Below are 20,695 nucleotides of genomic sequence, written 5' to 3' on the forward strand. Positions count from 1 at the left end.
TTTACGTGCACGCATATTTATGGTAGTTATGTATATGGTAGTTATGTGCGCGCATATTTATGCGCGCGCATATTTATGCGCGCGCATATTTATGGTAGTTATGTGTGTGCATATTTATGTGCATGCATATATATGGTAGTTATGTGCGCTCATATTTATGTGCGCTCATATTTATGTGCGCTCATATTTATGTGCGCTCATATCTATGTGCGCGCATATTTATGTGAGTGCATATTTATGGTAGTTATGTGCGCGCATATTTATGTGCGTGCATATATATGGTAGTTATGTGCGCGCATATTTATGTGCGCGCATATTTATGGTAGTTATGTGCGCGCATATTTATGTGAGCGCATATTTGTGTGCGCATATTTATGGTAGTTATATATATGGTAGTTATGTGCGCTCATATATATGGTAGTTATGTGCGCTCATATTTATGTGCGCTCATATTTATGTGCGCTCATATTTATGTGCGCTCATATTTATGTGCGCTCATATTTATGTGCGCGCATATTTATGTGCGCGCATATTTATGGTAGTTATGTGAGCGCATATTTATGTGCGTGCATATATATGGTAGTTATGTGCGCGCATATTTATGTGCGCGCATATTTATGGTAGTTATGTGCGCGCATATTTATGTGAGCGCATATTTGTGTGCGCATATTTATGGTAGTTATATATATGGTAGTTATGTGCACTCATATATATGGTAGTTATGTGCGCTCATATTTATGTGCGCTCATATTTATGTGCGCTCATATTTATGTGCGCTCATATTTATGTGCGCGCATATTTATGTGCGCGCATATTTATGTGCGCGCATATTTATGTGCGCGCATATTTATGTGCGCGCATATTTATGTGCGCTCATATTTATGTGCGCTCATATTTATGTGCGCTCATATTTATGTGCGCTCATATTTATGTGCGCTCATATTTATGGTAGTTATGTGCGCGCATATTTATGTGCGCGCATATATATGGTAGTTATGTGCGCGCATATTTATGTGCGCGCATATTTATGTGCGCGCATATTTATGTGCGCGCATATTTATGTGCGCGCATATTTATGTGCGCGCATATTTATGTGCGCGCATATTTATGTGCGCGCATATTTGTGCGCGCATATTTGTGCGCGCATATTTGTGCGCGCATATTTGTGCGCGCATATTTGTGCGCGCATATTTGTGCGCGCATATTTGTGCGCGCATATTTATGTGCGCGCATATTTATGTGCGCGCATATTTATGTGCGCGCATATTTATGTGCGCGCATATTTATGTGCGCGCATATTTATGTGCGCGCATATTTATGTGCGCGCATATTTATGTGCGCGCATATTTATGTGCGCGCATATTTATGTGCGCGCATATTTATGTGCGCGCATATTTATGTGCGCGCATATTTATGTGCGCGCATATTTATGTGCGCGCATATTTATGTGCGCGCATATTTATGTGCGCGCATATTTATGTGCGCGCATATTTATGTGCGCGCATATTTATGTGCGCGCATATTTATGTGCGCGCATATTTATGTGCGCGCATATTTATGTGCGCGCATATTTATGTGCGCGCATATTTATGTGCGCTCATATTTATGGTAGTTATGTGCGCTCATATTTATGGTAGTTATGTGCGCTCATATTTATGTGCGCTCATATTTATGTGAGCGCATATTTATGTGAGCGCATATTTATGTGAGCGCATATATATGGTAGTTATATATGTGCGCTCATATATATGGTAGTTATATATGTGCGCTCATAGATATGTGCGCGCATAGTTATGTGCGCGCATAGTTATGTGCGCGCATAGTTATGTGCGCGCATAGTTATGTGCGCGCATAGTTATGTGCGCGCATAGTTATGTGCGCGCATAGTTATGTGCGCGCATAGTTATGTGCGCGCATAGTTATGTGCGCGCATAGTTATGTGCGCGCATAGTTATGTGCGCGCATAGTTATGTGCGCGCATAGTTATGTGCGCGCATAGTTATGTGCGCGCATAGTTATGTGCGCGCATAGTTATGTGCGCGCATAGTTATGTGCGCGCATAGTTATGTGCGCGCATAGTTATGTGCGCGCATAGTTATGTGCGCGCATAGTTATGTGCGCGCATAGTTATGTGCGCGCATAGTTATGTGCGCGCATAGTTATGTGCGCGCATAGTTATGTGCGCGCATAGTTATGTGCGCGCATAGTTATGTGCGCGCATAGTTATGTGCGCGCATAGTTATGTGCGCGCATAGTTATGTGCGCGCATAGTTATGTGCGCGCATAGTTATGTGCGCGCATAGTTATGTGCGCGCATAGTTATGTGCGCGCATAGTTATGTGCGCGCATAGTTATGTGCGCGCATAGTTATGTGCGCGCATAGTTATGTGCGCGCATAGTTATGTGCGCGCATAGTTATGTGCGCGCATAGTTATGTGCGCGCATAGTTATGTGCGCGCATAGTTATGTGCGCGCATAGTTATGTGCGCGCATAGTTATGTGCGCGCATAGTTATGTGCGCGCATAGTTATGTGCGCGCATAGTTATGTGCGCGCATAGTTATGTGCGCGCATAGTTATGTGCGCGCATAGTTATGTGCGCGCATAGTTATGTGCGCGCATAGTTATGTGCGCGCATAGTTATGTGCGCGCATAGTTATGTGCGCGCATAGTTATGTGCGCGCATAGTTATGTGCGCGCATAGTTATGTGCGCGCATAGTTATGTGCGCGCATAGTTATGTGCGCGCATAGTTATGTGCGCGCATAGTTATGTGCGCGCATAGTTATGTGCGCGCATAGTTATGTGCGCGCATAGTTATGTGCGCGCATAGTTATGTGCGCGCATAGTTATGTGCGCGCATAGTTATGTGCGCGCATAGTTATGTGCGCGCATAGTTATGTGCGCGCATAGTTATGTGCGCGCATAGTTATGTGCGCGCATAGTTATGTGCGCGCATAGTTATGTGCGCGCATAGTTATGTGCGCGCATAGTTATGTGCGCGCATAGTTATGTGCGCGCATAGTTATGTGCGCGCATAGTTATGTGCGCGCATAGTTATGTGCGCGCATAGTTATGTGCGCGCATAGTTATGTGCGCGCATAGTTATGTGCGCGCATAGTTATGTGCGCGCATAGTTATGTGCGCGCATAGTTATGTGCGCGCATAGTTATGTGCGCGCATAGTTATGTGCGCGCATAGTTATGTGCGCGCATAGTTATGTGCGCGCATAGTTATGTGCGCGCATAGTTATGTGCGCGCATAGTTATGTGCGCGCATAGTTATGTGCGCGCATAGTTATGTGCGCGCATAGTTATGTGCGCGCATAGTTATGTGCGCGCATAGTTATGTGCGCGCATAGTTATGTGCGCGCATAGTTATGTGCGCGCATAGTTATGTGCGCGCATAGTTATGTGCGCGCATAGTTATGTGCGCGCATAGTTATGTGCGCGCATAGTTATGTGCGCGCATAGTTATGTGCGCGCATAGTTATGTGCGCGCATAGTTATGTGCGCGCATAGTTATGTGCGCGCATAGTTATGTGCGCGCATAGTTATGTGCGCGCATAGTTATGTGCGCGCATAGTTATGTGCGCGCATAGTTATGTGCGCGCATAGTTATGTGCGCGCATAGTTATGTGCGCGCATAGTTATGTGCGCGCATAGTTATGTGCGCGCATAGTTATGTGCGCGCATAGTTATGTGCGCGCATAGTTATGTGCGCGCATAGTTATGTGCGCGCATAGTTATGTGCGCGCATAGTTATGTGCGCGCATAGTTATGTGCGCGCATAGTTATGTGCGCGCATAGTTATGTGCGCGCATAGTTATGTGCGCGCATAGTTATGTGCGCGCATAGTTATGTGCGCGCATAGTTATGTGCGCGCATAGTTATGTGCGCGCATAGTTATGTGCGTTATATACACTCACCGGCCACTTTAACACTTAATTTCTAATCAGCCAATCACATGGCGGCAACTCAGTGCATTTAGGCATGTAGACATGGTCAAGACAATCTCCTGCAGTTCAAACCGAGCATCAGTATGGGGAAAAAAGGTGATTTGAGTGCCTTTGAACGTGGCATGGTTGTTGGTGCCAGAAGGGCTGGTCTGAGTATTTCAGAAACTGCTGATCTACTGGGATTTTCACGCACAACCATCTCTAGGGTTTACAGAGAATGGTCCGAAAAAGAAAAAACATCCAGTGAGCGGCAGTTCTGTGGGCGGAAATGCGTTGTTGATGCCAGAGGTCAGAGGAGAATGGCCAGACTGGTTCGAGCTGATAGAAAGGCAACAGTGACTCAAATAGCCACCCGTTACAACCAAGGTAGCCAGAAGAGCATCTCTGAACGCCGCACAGTACGTCGAACTTTGAGGCAGATGGGCTACAGCAGCAGAAGACCACACCGGGTGCCACTCCTTTCAGCTAAGAACAGGAAACTGAGGCTACAATTTGCACAAGCTCATCGAAATTGGACAATTGAAGATTGGAAAAACGTTGCCTGGTCTGATGAGTCTCGATTTCTGCTGCGACATTCGGATGGTAGGGTCAGAATTTGGCGTCAACAACATGAAAGCATGGATCCATCCTGCCTTGTATCAACGGTTCAGGCTGGTGGTGGTGGTGTCATGGTGTGGGGAATATTTTCTTGGCACTCTTTGGGCCCCTTGGTACCAATTGAGCATCGTTGCAACGCCAAAGCCTACCTGAGTATTGTTGCTGACCATGTCCATCCCTTTATGACCACAATGTACCCAACATCTGATGGCTACTTTCAGCAGGATAATGCGCCATGTCATAAAGCTGGAATCATCTCAGACTGGTTTCTTGAACATGACAATGAGTTCACTGTACTCCAATGGCCTCCACAGTCACCAGATCTCAATCCAATAGAGCATCTTTGGGATGTGGTGGAACGGGAGATTCGCATCATGGATGTGCAGCCGACAAATCTGCGGCAACTGTGTGATGCCATCATGTCAATATGGACCAAAATCTCTGAGGAATGCTTCCAGCACCTTGTTGTATCTATGCCACGAAGAATTGAGGCAATTCTGAAGGCAAAAGGGGGTCCAACCCGTTACTAGCATGGTGTACCTAATAAAGTGGCCGGTGAGCGTATATATACTATCACTGGTGAGGACCTGGCTGTATACATATATATACTATCACTGGTGAGGACCTGGCTGTATACATATATATACGATCACTGGTGAGGACCTGGCTGTATACATCTATATACTATCACTGGTGAGGACCTGGCTGTATACATATATATACTATCACTGGTGAGGACCTGGCTGTATACATATATAATCAAATCAAATCAAAAAAGCTTTATTGGCACGTCCGAATAGGTATTTGGCATTGCCGAAGCTAGTAAAGTGGGCGGTGGGGGGGGGGGGGGAGTTGGATTCGGGTGGGTGAGTGGCGGGTATGGGGGGGTGGGTGGTTTGGGTTATAACAGTCCATGGAGTCTCATCTTCCTCTTCGTTGGTGACTGCTATATGGGGAGGTGGGGTGGGGCGGTTGGTTTGGGGTATAACAGTCCGTGGAGTCTCATCTTCCTCTTCGTTGGTGACCGCTATATGGGGAGGTGGGGTGGGGCGGGTGTATTGGGATAAATATAACAGTCCATGGAGTCTCATCTTCCTCTTCGTTGGTGACCGCTATATGGGGAGGTGGGGCGGGGCGGGTGTATTGGGATAAATATAACAGTCCGTGGAGTCTCATCTTCCTCTTCGTTGGTGACTGCTATATGGGGAGGTGGGGTGGGGCGGTTGGTTTGGGGTATAACAGTCCGTGGAGTCTCATCTTCCTCTTCGTTGGTGACCGCTATATGGGGAGGTGGGGTGGGGCGGGTGTATTGGGATAAATATAACAGTCCATGGAGTCTCATCTTCCTCTTCGTTGGTGACCGCTATATGGGGAGGTGGGGCGGGGCGGGTGTATTGGGATAAATATAACAGTCCGTGGAGTCTCATCTTCCTCTTCGTTGGTGACTGCTATATGGGGAGGTGGGGTGGGGCGGTTGGTTTGGGGTATAACAGTCCGTGGAGTCTCATCTTCCTCTTCGTTGGTGACCGCTATATGGGGAGGTGGGGTGGGGCGGGTGTATTGGGATAAATATAACAGTCCATGGAGTCTCATCTTCCTCTTCGTTGGTGACCGCTATATGGGGAGGTGGGGCGGGGCGGGTGTATTGGGATAAATATAACAGTCCGTGGAGTCTCATCTTCCTCTTATTTGGTGACAGCTGGACACGTATTGGGCAGCGATCTCCACAGTAGCCTCTTCTTCTCCCAGTAGGATGTAGAGTTTCCTCTTCTCGTCTGCAGATATGAAGTCTGGGATGTGGGCAGAGAGTCTTTGGTAGTAGACGGCCCTCATAGCTGAGTATTTGGTGCAGTGTAGCAGGAAGTGGGTCTCGTCTTCTAGGGCCCCCTGGTCACAGTGCTGGCACAGTCTGTTCTCCCGTGGCTTGTACGTCTGCCTGTATCGCCCCGTCTCTATCTCTAGGTTGTGGGCGCTCAGTCTGTACCGGCTCAGGGTCTGTCTGTGCTTGGGGTGGCGTATTCTCTCCAGGTAGGTGGCCATGGTGTAATCTCTTTGTAGGGATTGGTACACGGTGAGTTTCTTGGAGTTATTTATTTTGTTTCTCCATTCTTCAATGTACCGCTCTCTGTTTGCCTCTGTGGTCGCCTTTATTTCGGCCTTGGTTATCGTCTGTTGGTGTTTTTGGTTTGGTGGTTGTCTGTTTGGTTGGTGGGTGTCTGGTTTGCTCAGGTGGCTTAGCCATGCTTGGTGGTGGTAGGAGTCGGGCTTGCTCCCCTGAATGTGTGCCTGGAAAGCTAGCGCCCTCTTCTGTATGGTGAGCCATAGGGGGAGTCTGCCTAGCTCTGCCCTGCAGGCCATGTTGGTGGTGTTGCGATGGACACGGAGCAGGTACTTGCAGAACTCCAGGTGGAAGTTCTCTGTTGGGCTGGAATCCCACTTTGACTGGTCTGGGTAGGTGGCTGGGCCCCAAACCTCACTGCCATAGAGAAGGATCGGGGAGATGACTGCGTCAAATATCTTCAGCCAGACCCTCACCGGTGGTTTGAGGTGGTACAGTTGTCTTCTGATGGCGTAGAAGGTTCTGCAGGCTTTTGCTTTCAGGGTTTCTATTGCTGCTTTGAAGCTTCCTGATTGGCTGAGCTCCAGCCCCAGGTAGGTGTAGCTGTTGGTTTTCTCCAGTGTGGAGCCGTTCAGTGTGAATTGTGGGGTGGGGGCTTTATTGTGGCCCTTCTTCTGAAATACCATGACTTTGGTCTTCTTCTGGTTGATGGGTAGGGCCCATGTGGTGCTGAATTTTTCCAGCACGGACAGGCTTTCTTGGAGGTCTTTCTCAGTGGGGGCCAGGAGTAGGAGGTCATCGGCGTATAGCAGGAACTTCACCTCCCGGTTGTTCAGGGTGAGGCCTGGGGTTGGTGAGGCCTCCAGGGCTGTAGCCAGTTCATTGATATAGATGTTGAAGAGCGTTGGGCTCAGGCTACAGTCTTGTCTGACCCCTCGGGCCTGTTGGAAGTATCCTGTCCTTTTCCCATTCACCTTCACACTGCACTGGTTTCCGGTGTAGGAGCTCTTGATGACGTTGTACGTTCTTCCTCCTATTCCACTCTCTTGGAGTTTCAGGAGTAGGCCTGGGTGCCATACTGAGTCGAACGCCTTCTTAAAGTCTACGAAGCAGGCGAATAACTTGCCTCTTCTGGTGTTGTGGACGCGCGTCTTGATGAGGCTGTGCAGGGTGTAGATATGGTCTGTGGTGCGGTGGTTTGGCATGAACCCTGCTTGGCTCTTGCTGAGGACCCCGTGTTGTGTGAGGAAGGTGAGGATTCTGTTATTGATGATGCTGTTGAACAGTTTCCCCAGCGTGCTGCTGACGCAGATCCCTCTGTAGTTGTTGGGGTCATATTGGTCCCCATTCTTGTAGATGGGGGTTATGAGGCCTTTGTTCCAGTCTTCAGGGAAGTGTCCAGCATTGAGCACGAGGGTGAATAGCTTTGCCAGTGCCGCGTGTATTGCTGGAGAGCTGTATTTGATCATCTCTGGTAGGATGCCGTCTGGGCCACTGGCCTTTTTGCCTTTCAGCATGGCAATTCTTTCCTGTATATCTTTTATGGTGATTGGTGAGTCCAGAGGGTTCTGGAAGTCTTTGATGACTTTCTCCATGTCCCTCAGTTTGGTGATTATCTGTTGCTGTTCTGGAGTTAGGTCTTCTTCTGGGATGTTTTTGTAGAGACCTCTGAAGTAGTTGAGCCAGATATTGCCATTTTGGATGTGGAGAGAGTTTTTCTTGGGCTTTGTGCCCATGTGGTGCCAGGTCTCCCAGAATGAGCTGTCCTGGAGGGAGTCCTCTAGTTGCTCTATTTTGTGGGAGAGGTACCTCTGTTTCTTCTCTCTGAGGGTGCCCTTGTATTGCTTGCATAGATTTTTGTCAGTGTCCTGATATCTGTGTATTAGGAGGAGAGGTCTGTGTGCTGATATCTGTGTATTAGGAGGAGGGGGAGGTCAGTGTCCTGATATCTGTGTATTAGGAGGGGGAGGACAGTGTACTGAGATCTGTGTATTAGGAGGAGGGGGAGGTCAGTGTCCTGATATCTGTGTATTAGGAGGGGGAGGACAGTGTACTGAGATCTGTGTATTAGGAGGAGGGGGGGGTCAGTGTCCTGATATCTCTGTATTAGGAGGAGAGGACAGTATCCTGATATCTGTGTATTAGGAGGAGGGGGCAGTGTCCTGATATCTCTGTATTAGGAGGAGAGGACAGTGTACTGAGATCTGTGTATTAGGAGGAGGGGACAGTATCCTGATATCTGTGTATTAGGATGAGGGGAGAGGACAGTGTCAGTAGATGGATCAGTACTCTACACATTGTTCGTATTCAGACTTGCCTGCAATTGCTGTTACTAATGACTGTCTAATAGTAGTCAGGGGGCGCTCTGTGTATTGTATTGTACTGAAGGGGAGGGGGATGTGAGATGCAGAATGGAGAGTGTGTGTGAGTGTGTGGTGAGGAGCAACAGTAACCTAGGGGCAGAGATGGAGGGGAGGACATGAAAATGGGAGCAGATGAAGGGAGGGCATGAAATGTCACATGACATCCGTGTGTTATTAAAGATGGCCAACACCACCAAAGACTGCAGCGGAGCCGGCGACAGGTAAGCAACTTTTTTTTTTTTTAATGTCTGTATCTCCCCTCGGTCTCCGATTATTATACTCTGGGGTCTGAAAATACCCCAGAGTATAATAATTGTTCGTGGGTGTTCATTATGGGGCATAATACTGTGTGCAGGGGCCACTATGGGGTATAATACTGTGTGCAGGGGCCACTATGGGGTATAATACTGTGTGCAGGGGCCACTATGGGGTATAATACTGTGTGCAGGGGCCACTATGGGGGATAATACTGTGTGCAGGGGCCACTAAGGGACATAATACTGTGTGTAGGGGACACCATGGGACATAATACTGTGTGCAGGGGGCACCATGGGACATAATACTGTGTGCAGGGGCCACTAAGGGACATAATACTGTGTGTAGGGGACACCATGGGACATAATACTGTGTGCAGGGGGCACCATGGGACATAATACTGTGTGCAGGGGCCACTATGGGGGATAATACTGTGTGCAGGGGCCACTATGGGGGATAATACTGTGTGCAGGGGCCACTATGGGGGATAATACTGTGTGCAGGGGCCACTATGGGGTATAATACTGTGTGCAGGGGCCACTATGGGGGATAATACTGTGTGCAGGGGCCACTATGGGGGATAATACTGTGTGCAGGGGCCACTATGGGGGATAATACTGTGTGCAGGGGCCACTATGGGGGATAATACTGTGTGCAGGGGCCACTATGGGGGATAATACTGTGTGCAGGGGCCACTATGGGGGATAATACTGTGTGCAGGGGCCACTATGGGGGATAATACCGTGTGCAGGGGCCACTATGGGGGATAATACCGTGTGCAGGGGCCACAATGGGGGATAATATTGTGTGCAGGGGCCACTATGGGGTATAATACCGTGTGCAGGGGCCACTATGGGGTATAATACCGTGTGCAGGGGCCACAATGGGGTATAATACCGTGTGCAGGGGCCACTATGGGGGATAATACCGTGTGCAGGGGCCACTATGGGGGATAATACCGTGTGCAGGGGCCACTATGGGGGATAATACCGTGTGCAGGGGCCACTATGGGGGATAATACCGTGTGCAGGGGCCACTATGGGGGATAATACTGTGTGCAGGGGCCACTATGGGGCATAATACTGTGTGCAGGGGCCACTATGGGGGATAATGCTGTGTGCAGGAGCCACTATGGGGGATAATGCTGTGTGCCGGGGCCACTGAGGGTCGGTTGGTCAAGGTCTTCGGTGTCGGTCAGGAAGGGGGGGGGGGGCATGTCAAAAGTTCACCACGGGGCCCCGCCATTCCTAGTTACGCCACTGGTCATGGGGTCTGGTGCTTCTGTGGGTAAATGCTTATTAAGTGGATTAGCTTTCCGTTCTTCCCCAAGCAAGTGGATTAGCTTTCCGTTCTTCCCCAAGCAGACCGAAGGATGGAAACCTGAACACTACTGTGAATCGTAACTGGCTTGTGAAAAGCCAAAATCCAGTGAAATAGTTCTATATACTAAGGGGTTTTTTTTCCCCCTAAAACAGGTTTAGGGCTGGTCCTGCGCCCGGTCTCTGCTTTGCGGGTTAACATCTTTTGTCCGAGAAACTGAACGGGAGACGGAAACCCGACAGTAAGTTTTCAAACCCATTCACTTGAATGGGTTTGCAAAGTGTCCGCCTGTGAGTATTTTGTGCCTGTCCACAGCGAAACCATTTTTTTTTTTTTAACCAGACACAAAGTCGGAAATGCAGGACTTTGTGTCCAGTTTAGAAAAAACGGATTCGCCGCGGTGACCATAAGACACACACGGGCGGTCACTTTGCAAACCCATTCAAGTGAAGAATCTGTACAGATGATACGGCGAAGTAGAGTCAGATGACGCCGTCTCTTTAAAAAGTAAAAAAATAAAATGTTGTTCTTCAAAATGATACCAAATTTTTTCCAACTTCCCAAAAAGGGATAATATTTGGAGCACTTGTAAAAGCTATTGCGTCTTCTGATAAGTGTCTGTATAAACATCGGGAGGCTTCACCCTCCAAAATTGGATCATTTTTGGACCTTTTTTAACAGTGCAAACAAACACTGGAGACCTTCTGTTCACCCCGAGACATATCTGCGGCTGCTGTCACATTGACCTCACGAGCTCTGTGTTAGAGAGATTACTAGGAACCCTCATGACTGTTTTTTTGTAGATTGTGAGCCCCATATTGGGATCACAGTGTACATTTATTTTCCTATCAGTATGTCTTTGTAGAATGGGAGAAAATCCACGCAAACACGGATACATACAAGAACATACAAACTCCTTGCAGATGTTGTTCCTGGTGGGATTCGAGCCCAGGACTCCAGCACTGCAAGGCTGCAGTGCTAACCAGTGAGCCACTATGTTGCCCCTGAACATCCATGGCTTTTGTAAGACTTGAGAACAACTTGGTTCAGACCAGGACCCACATTTTTGGTGTAAACAGGTGAAAGGAACCTCGAAAGACTCACTCATAAGATATAAGATGACAGTATAAGTAGTATATAACCTTACAAGATAATACATATTATATAACACTATAAGGTAACATAACAAGATGACACTGAAGGTTGTAAGATACACGATGACATTATAAGACCTTTATGACACTATAACATTAAGATATCACTTATGAGTAGAGATAGGCGATCCCTCAGTATCTTGGCTTCAGGTGGCTCGGGTCCAAAATTCATTTCAGGTCGAACAAGTTCAAACCTCAGAATATAATGGAGGCCCAGTAGAAGTGTATTAAAAAAAAAAATCGCTTTCCGATACCTCTTTTGGGCCTCCTTGAGGCCTTGCTCTCTCTTGGTCACTTTGGCGACATCATGCCGCCCGGGGTCACCACTGACCCCAGTCACAGCCATGATGCTAAGCGTGCCCATGTGACCATTGGTGGCCCAGTCACAGGCGTTTTAGTTTGCCCGAGACTAATCTCCATTTGTTTGGTTTTGTAAAAAACAAACAACTTGGTTCACACAAGTCTACTTATAACACATGAGATAACATTCTAAGCATAACATAATACTACAATATCACTTAGCATAGTTATAGGGGGTACAGAAGATGGGCCCTGGAGTCTGAGGGGGCCCGAAGGCCTCAACGACTTAAAGGGGTATTCCCATGACGCTTGTTCACTAACCTGCAGGCTGTTGTGCTCTCTTCACTTCCTGCTTTTCTCGGCACATTGGTGGGCGGGGTTTCACTTGCACGGGGTTGGTTATAAATGAATTACCACAGTGTGAAGCTGATGTAGCAGAGCTGGATTTGAGTCAGCTTGCATTACATACAGAGGTAATGGACTCCCTATCTCAGCCCTTATCAGCCAAATTCAATTAAACCGACTGATAAGAGCTCAGAAATCTTGGAGCTCTCACCTCCCCCTCCCCTATCTGAGAAGCTCTGCTACTTATCAGACACAAACAGCTCAGAGCTGCTCCCAGCCCCTCCCCCCTGAGAGAAGGCAGCTACATCACTTGACAAATGAGCAGATAATCCCAAGGGCCATAGAAACCAGTGTAAACAATGAAGTGAATAAATTAAGATAGCGGCCAAACAAAGTAGTTTTGATAAAGCAATGCATTTAGGAAAAGTCTTATATCCACATAAACTAGCAGTATAGATAGGATCCTTGTGATGGGACAACCCCCTGGGGAGATATGGAAAGGTGAGTTGCTTATTATTTTTTCACACCTCCATGCGGCCTCCAATTAATATATTCTGGGGTCTGAAGAGACCAAAAGTCCAATCTGCTGAAACCTAAGATGGGTCAAGACTCAGGTAACTCTAACTGGTATGGTCAACTGCACTGCCAAAAAATTGGCCAGGTAGGACTTCAGTTGGTGTCAGAGAGCGGGATATTGTGGTGTTTGCAAGATTGAGAAACTTTGGTAAAACTAAGAAAATGTGAGAAGTATCGACTCATTGGGAGTCCGGTTCTGGAATTGGACAAATTGGATTCGAACTGAATATTCCAAATTGTTCAGTTTTTAAAAGAAACCGAACAATTTGGGATTTGTCTCAGACAAACTAAAATGGCTGCCGGGACATGATTTGCAGTAAATTATTATATTTTGGGGTGTCTCCTCTGGGTGTTCTGGTATATATCTGTGACATGTGACATCATGAGCCCGGGGGCACCACAGAAGCCTGACGTAGCTGAATAATAATAACCCCAGACGTCTACTCAAGGCGGTCCAAAAGAAGTGGGGGAAGGTGAGCAGAAATGTTTTTTCATTTTTACACCTCCGTTGGGCTTACCCCTATTATAGTCTGGGGTCTTAAGAGACCCCACAGTATAATAATTTCACCTCCAGTTCTATCTGAACAAGTTTGGACCAAACCAGAGGATCGTCTCGCCTGAACACAGATGAAGCGAATCTTCAGAAGTTCCTCCATTCCTAGTCTTGGGTAGAAGGAAAGTTCTTTTGCTCGATCTCCATGAGGTTCCTGCTCTCTTTGATCTATCACAGTGTGTTTCCTCTCGATTCCAAGCAGCAGTGCGGGTATGTTGTGGAGAACGTTTACAGGAGGTCCAGAGTACACAGCTGTAGAACAGACTCCTATTGCAAACATCTTTGAGAGATCAATTGAAACTTCAAGAATGTTTACAAGAAACGTTTGAAGCATATGCATCTAACCTATTCCAGTTCCAAGACTTGTTTCAGTCTGAATAAACTGGTTTCAAATCTTCAGTATAATGACCATAACAAATGTTTGTTTTGGGGCTGCTATATACCACTTATTATACCACCTTTATACCACCAATTGTGAGCTTGGTGGTGACTCCGGCCAGTATTTACTGCTGCTTCCTGGGCTTCATGCAATAACAGAATCTATCTAAGAGGTTAATCACAGTCTTAACATGACTAATATTAACTACTTAAGTGCAGGGACTCCTTAAGTAGGAGAAGGAGTCTCTGTAGTATGGCACAGATATCCCTTGAGATCTGCCACATTGTAGTGCATCTCAGGGCTCCATGTGTCTTAAAGGGGTTCTTAGAGTTTGTTGGCCAATGAACTCTAGTAACTCTATAACATGATGTGAACCAGTCAATGGATGGTTTTCTCCATGAGAGGAGACAATGCTGGACAAGGGTGCATGCTAATGGTGTCTTTTCTATGTTTTACTAATGTGTTTTTTTTTGTTTTTTCTTGTTTTTTCACTTCCACCACTTGGACTGTCTGACTCGCTGGACTACGTTGATAACCGGTGGTGGGTTTTAAAGTTTTAATACAATCGTCAAAGAGGGGGAACTTTAGTCCTATAGAAAAAAAGTTAACATCTGTGGGGTTTTCTTTTAGTTTAGTAGTATTGTCTCAGTAATGGCTGCTGTCTGATTGATAATATCTATTAGTAAGGCAGGACTTAGTGTTAGCTACTAAATGGGCTAATTCTACACCCACCCCCTCATTATTACCCCAGTATCCACCACAACTAGGGGGATCAGGAAGAGTTGGGATGGTCCAGTGTCCAGCCAGGGATGGTTGGTTACTGGAGTGGCTGCAGGTTGGCGTTATTAGACTGGGAAAGTACAAAAACATGAGTTTGCTACCCTGGTATCTGGCTAGGTATGAAAAATGGGGTGGACCTCACATTGGGGGTTTTTTAATTAGTGAAAATTAGCAATTAATTTTTGGGTCTAACATTGCGTCTGTATTCATTTTGTGGTTTGATCTGGAGTCTTTATTAAAGGGGTCGCCCAGATGTGATCACTCTCTTGACATGGACGTGTGCCCATTGTGACCGATCACCGTCCTTAACAGTGACCTCAGGGGCACTGTCAGTTCACTATGGCAAGTATTTGGCGGCATGTCATTGTCAGGACATTAGCTATAGGTTACAAAGTAGAGGAAATGAGAAATGGATGTGAAAAGGAGATGAACAGATAAGAAAAAAATAAAGACAATTCACTTTAAGAAATAAGAAAGTTTCATGCAAAGTTTCTTAAGATGTGAAAATTTAAGAAACATAAATGTTCCCATCAGGCTTCTGTAAACCTCTGCTAACCTCTGCCTGGAATCCATCACATCTAAAGTCAGGGTAGCGGCTACAAGTCTAAGAATCTTCTTCTCATTATAAACAACACTTTATCTGATGTGTAAGATAATCCGTCTCCCTAAACTGTACCTCTAGGTAGAAACAAAACCTGAGTAGAGGTGAGCCAACACTGTTCGGATCAGCCGATCTGAACAGCACGCACCCATAGAAATGAATGGAAGCACCTGTGACGCCGGCCGGACGCCGGCAAAGTCAGCGTGCCAGGTGCTTCCATTCATTTCTATGGGTGCGTGCTGTTCGGAACGGCTGATCCAAACAGTGTTCGCTCATCTCTAAACCTGAGGATCCTCGAGTGCTGACATCTTCATGTGCCGATCATCTATGGAGACTTTCATTTCACAAACCAAAGGCTGAAGATGTCTCCTGAAGGATGTGGCTCCCGAATACATCAATATATGGCTTTATTACCAATTCCTAGTAAAAATAATGTATTACTAATCAGAGGCACAGCTAAGAGTTACAAACCTTGGAGGGCAAATATGTTCAAGTGAGCCCCCAACTCAGATATACCAATATTATCAGTATACGGTGACCGTATACTGGTATATAGCAGCTCTACACAGGGCTCTGCAGACCATTCAGGTGAATACAGCACAGGAAACATTTAGTGACTTACAGGTGACGTCTCTGGGCTGGACCGCCATGACCACTTCTTCCAGTTGTGATTTGTCTCTGTAACATTTGCAACACAGACACTTTTGGCTCCTTTTTCAATTAAAAAAAAAAAATCTGTGGAGTGCCAACACCCAGAACCTCCGCTGATCAGCTGTTTAAAGGAAACCACAGGACTTGTGCAAGGTCCATGACCCCTTCTCTATTTACATTGTACTGTTCAATTCATAGTGGTCATGTAATGTAACTACAGCCTCGTTCTATATATGTCTATGGGATGAGACTGTAGTTACATCACATAGTCACAAACAGCTGATCAGTGGGGGTCCAATTGTCATAACCCCGGTGATCTTTTTTTTTTCAATCTAAAGTTTTATTGCAAATGCAGTGTCAGGACTTCCATCAGTGCTCTACTGTAGTCTGTGACTGTCTTACATTAGTATTAGTATCTCAGACCCACAGCAGGTATATTTGTACCTAGAGTGCTCCTTTACGCTAGCAGATAACCTTGAGCTCGTGAGATTCTGGGCCAATAGGTTGGAGCACTGGAAGGTGTTAGCCCAGTTTGCCACACGTGTTTGTTCTCATGTAATGGGTGAGGGGGTGTTCACTGCTGGCGGTGGTGTTGTAACCTATAAATAAATCCAGAGGGTTTCCACAATTTTCTGGCCTAGATGGGGGTAATTGTGGCGCACTTTTCTTGGATGGCCGCCTTGTTGTGGCAGAGGTGCAGCATGTCTTTTGTTCTGTTCCTAGTTGTCACCTTATGTGAGAGTGGGTGCGGCAGGGTGCAGAGTAAGGTGGGCCCGGGACCACTCACCCACAAATGGATTATAAGTGACTGCAGTCTCATTTATAACCAGGCTGCGGCCCCTGGAATTCACGACATAAACACCGGAGCAGGAATGTTATCTGGAACAAGTCAGGTCTCCAGAGCTGGAATCTCTCAGCGCAGTCACCAGGCTCATTCCTTCCCGTAATATCCAATCACACAAATATGAGAAGGTGAAATACTGGGGCAGAAGCTGAGCGGACGTCTGCAAGCTCCATGGACGAGCTCCCCCAAATATACTCACAAGTGTCACACATGTATCACAGTATCACACAGGATAGGATTAGATACACAGCTCAGCAGTCAGTATCACACATGATAGGATTAGATACACAGCTCAGCAGACAGTATCACACAGGATAGGATTAGATACACAGCTCAGCAGACAGTATCACACATGATAGGATTAGATACAGCTCAGCAGACAGTATCACACAGGATAGGATTAGATACACAGCTCAGCAGACAGTATCACACATGAGAGGATTAGATACACAGCTCAGCAGACAGTATCACACATGACGGGATTAGATACACAGCTCAGCAGACAGTATTACACAGGATAGGATTAGATACACCGCTCAGCAGACAGTATCATACATGGTAGGATTAGATACACAGCTCAGCAGACAGTATAACACATGATAGGATTAGATACACAGCTCAGCAGACAGTATCACACATGATAAGATTAGATACACAGCTCAGCAGACAGTATTACACATGATAAGATTAGATACACAGCTCAGCAGACAGTATCATACATGGTAGGATTAGATACACAGCTCAGCAGACAGTATAACACATGATAGGATTAGATACACAGCTCAGCAGACAGTATCACACATGATAGGATTAGATACACAGCTCAGCAGACAGTATCACACATGATAGGATTAGATACGCAGCTCAGCAGACAGTATCGCACAGGGTAGGATTAGATACGCAGCTCAGCAGACAGTATCGCACAGGATAGGATTAGATACGCAGCTCAGCAGACAGTATCGCACAGGATAGGATTAGATACGCAGCTCAGCAGACAGTATCGCACAGGATAGGATTAGATACGCAGCTCAGCAGACAGTATCGCACATGATAGGATTAGATACGCAGCTCAGCAGACAGTATCGCACATGGTAGGATTAGATACACAGCTCAGCAGACAGTATCACACAGGATAGGATTAGATACACAGCTCAGCAGACAGTATCACACATGGTAGGATTAGATACACAGCTCAGCAGACAGTATCACACAGGATAGGATTAGATACACATCTCAGCAGACAGTATCACACATGATGGGATTAGATACACAGCTCAGCAGACAGTATCACACATGGCAGGATTAGATACACAGCTCAGCAGACAGTATCACACATGGTAGGATTAGATACACAGCTCAGCAGTCAGTATCACACATGATAGGATTAGATACAGGGATTTTGGAGTCCTCGCTTTCTATGGTACACCGGAGATGTAGTCAGTTTTAGGGGAATGGGGACAATAACTTTGCTCTGAACTGCAGCTACATGGAAACCGTGCAGGGAGAAGATCTCCATAAACACTTGTACGCTGCTGCACTACATCACACTCCATCTGCTCAGAATGGAAATATTTAGACGCAGGTTGTGTCCTTGTCGTTGCTCGGATGTGATTCTTTTCCTGGATGTTTCTTCAGTGTCATATATATATATATATATATATATATATATATATATATATATATATATATATATAGTATATAGTATTGTGCTAGTGCATTCTAGTTACCTATAGTCTCTGCTTCAGTGACCTGCTGCTCTATAGTTATTATAGGACGGGACAGTATGTAATAGAGAGGCAGAGACTATAATGGCAGGACCCAGACATAGTGTCCACGCCAGGAAATACAACTCAGACATGTGAATATGGCCTTAAAGGGGTTGTCCAGGATAAACAACATAAAAACCCCCACCCACCTGTCGCCAGTGCTCCGGTGTCTCCCACCATGGTCCGGTCCAGGAGCGCCCCAATGCTTCTCCCAGTGGAAGTCCTCGCCTCCTGTGACTGCAGAAACAGCAACACACATGGCACCTGTAACGTCCCGTGTCAGTTCCTTAGGCCGCTGATGTTTTATAACAATGGAAGTCAATGAGTGTGTGTGTATATATATATATATATATATATATATATATATATATATATATATATATATATATACTGTATATATATATATATATATATATATATATATATATATATATATATAATATGTTTTTTGCAACAGACTTTGGGCATATTTAGGAGAGACCAGGCCCAATAGAATATTTTAGTCTGGAGCTCACCCCCCCAGTATAACAACCCTTCACTGCCACCTACACCATAACGCCTCCTTTCCTTACTCCCCCCACACAGTACATCACCGCCTTTACTGACCTCCCGCAGTATATTTCCTCCTTTATTGGCCCACATACAGTAAGGGCCCCTGCTACAAGTCCCAATATACAGGTCCCAGTATGGGCCCTCCATTACTGGCCCCCACACAATATATTGTTCCCCCCAGAGGCAGTTTAAGCCGGTACTTGCTGGATTACTCTTACCCGATTTTCAATGACCCATCCCCACCCCTGTCCATGGCTGTCTCCACTCAGACCTCAAGGGGGGCCCCATGTTACATCACAATGCTGGTGGTCTAAGCGGAGGCGGCCGTGGACAGCAGGGAGGGGTAAGTGAAAATTGGAGTAAAACAAATAAAATAAAAAGCAACGGGCCCGAGCCCCTGATGTCATTCCGGCTGATATGGCGGTAGTTCTGCTCCTGCTCCTATTTGTGTTGGTTTTTGCAGCCTAGCAAGTCCATGGGTTGGTTTTTAACATCCGGTTTTCTGGTAATGTATCGGGCCTAAAAAAAAAAAAATACCAATGAAATTTGTTCAGCTGGATCTGCACTACATCATGGCAGAAAGGGCTGAGACTCAGCTGCAGGATGTTGTTGATGTCACTTCTGTGTTTCCTGCAGTGATGTACATGTACCGACACTGCATCAATAGACCAGATATAGCTGACACCACAGCAAGACCCTGCCATAGGGGAGAACAGCGCCACTTACTGGTAACGGTATGAAGAAAGATGGGATAATATAGTGCTCTCTAGTGCTAACTGTAGGAACTACAGTAATAGAACAGGTGAGATACAGTGAGATATAGTATAGTGCTTTCTATAAAAAAACAAAAAACTTTTTTTGTTTTTTATATTTCATACCCACTGGCTAACACGGTACAAAAACAAACAGTGCTTTCTAGTGACTGTAAGATAATGATACTATAGTGCTCTCTAGTGGTGACTGTAGGAACTGCTGTAATAGAACAGGTGAGATACATTGAGTATAATGCTCTCTAGTGACTGTACGATAATGATAATATAGTGCTCTCTGGTGGTGACTGTAAGGACTGCAGTAATAGTATAGTGCTCTCTGGTGGTGACTGTAAGATCTGCATTGATAACATAGTGCTCTCTAGTGGTGACTGTAGGAACTGCAGTAATACAACAGGTGAGATACAGTGAGATATACAGTAGTATAGTGCTTTCTAGTGACTGTAAGATAATGATAGTATAGTGCTCTCTAGTGGTGATTGTAAGTTCTGCATTGATAATATAGCACTCTCTGGTGGTGACTGTAAGAACTGCAGTAATAGTATAGGGGCTGCTCAGGAGCTGGCTCATGGAAGGGGACAAGGGGAGCCGGCTCCTGGCAGGGAACCGACGGCTCACTTAACCCAGCTCCTTTTGTGGCTAACCCCACCACCTACAGGGCTACGACACCTAACCTTGCCTCTGACAGCCAGCCCCTACACCGATCAATTGTTTGGGGCCACTTTTGCCCCCATACTATACACAGCACAGAGCAATTGTCTTCATGCCCTGTGTAGTGGCCAGGCGCCATCACTGCAACTCAGCTCCTTGACTTTATATATATATATATATATATATATATATATATATATATATACAGGAACTAACTGCTCCC

This window comes from Leptodactylus fuscus, chromosome 6, assembly GCF_031893055.1.
Source record: "Leptodactylus fuscus isolate aLepFus1 chromosome 6, aLepFus1.hap2, whole genome shotgun sequence".
In the NCBI taxonomy this organism is placed as follows: Eukaryota; Metazoa; Chordata; class Amphibia; order Anura; family Leptodactylidae; genus Leptodactylus; species Leptodactylus fuscus.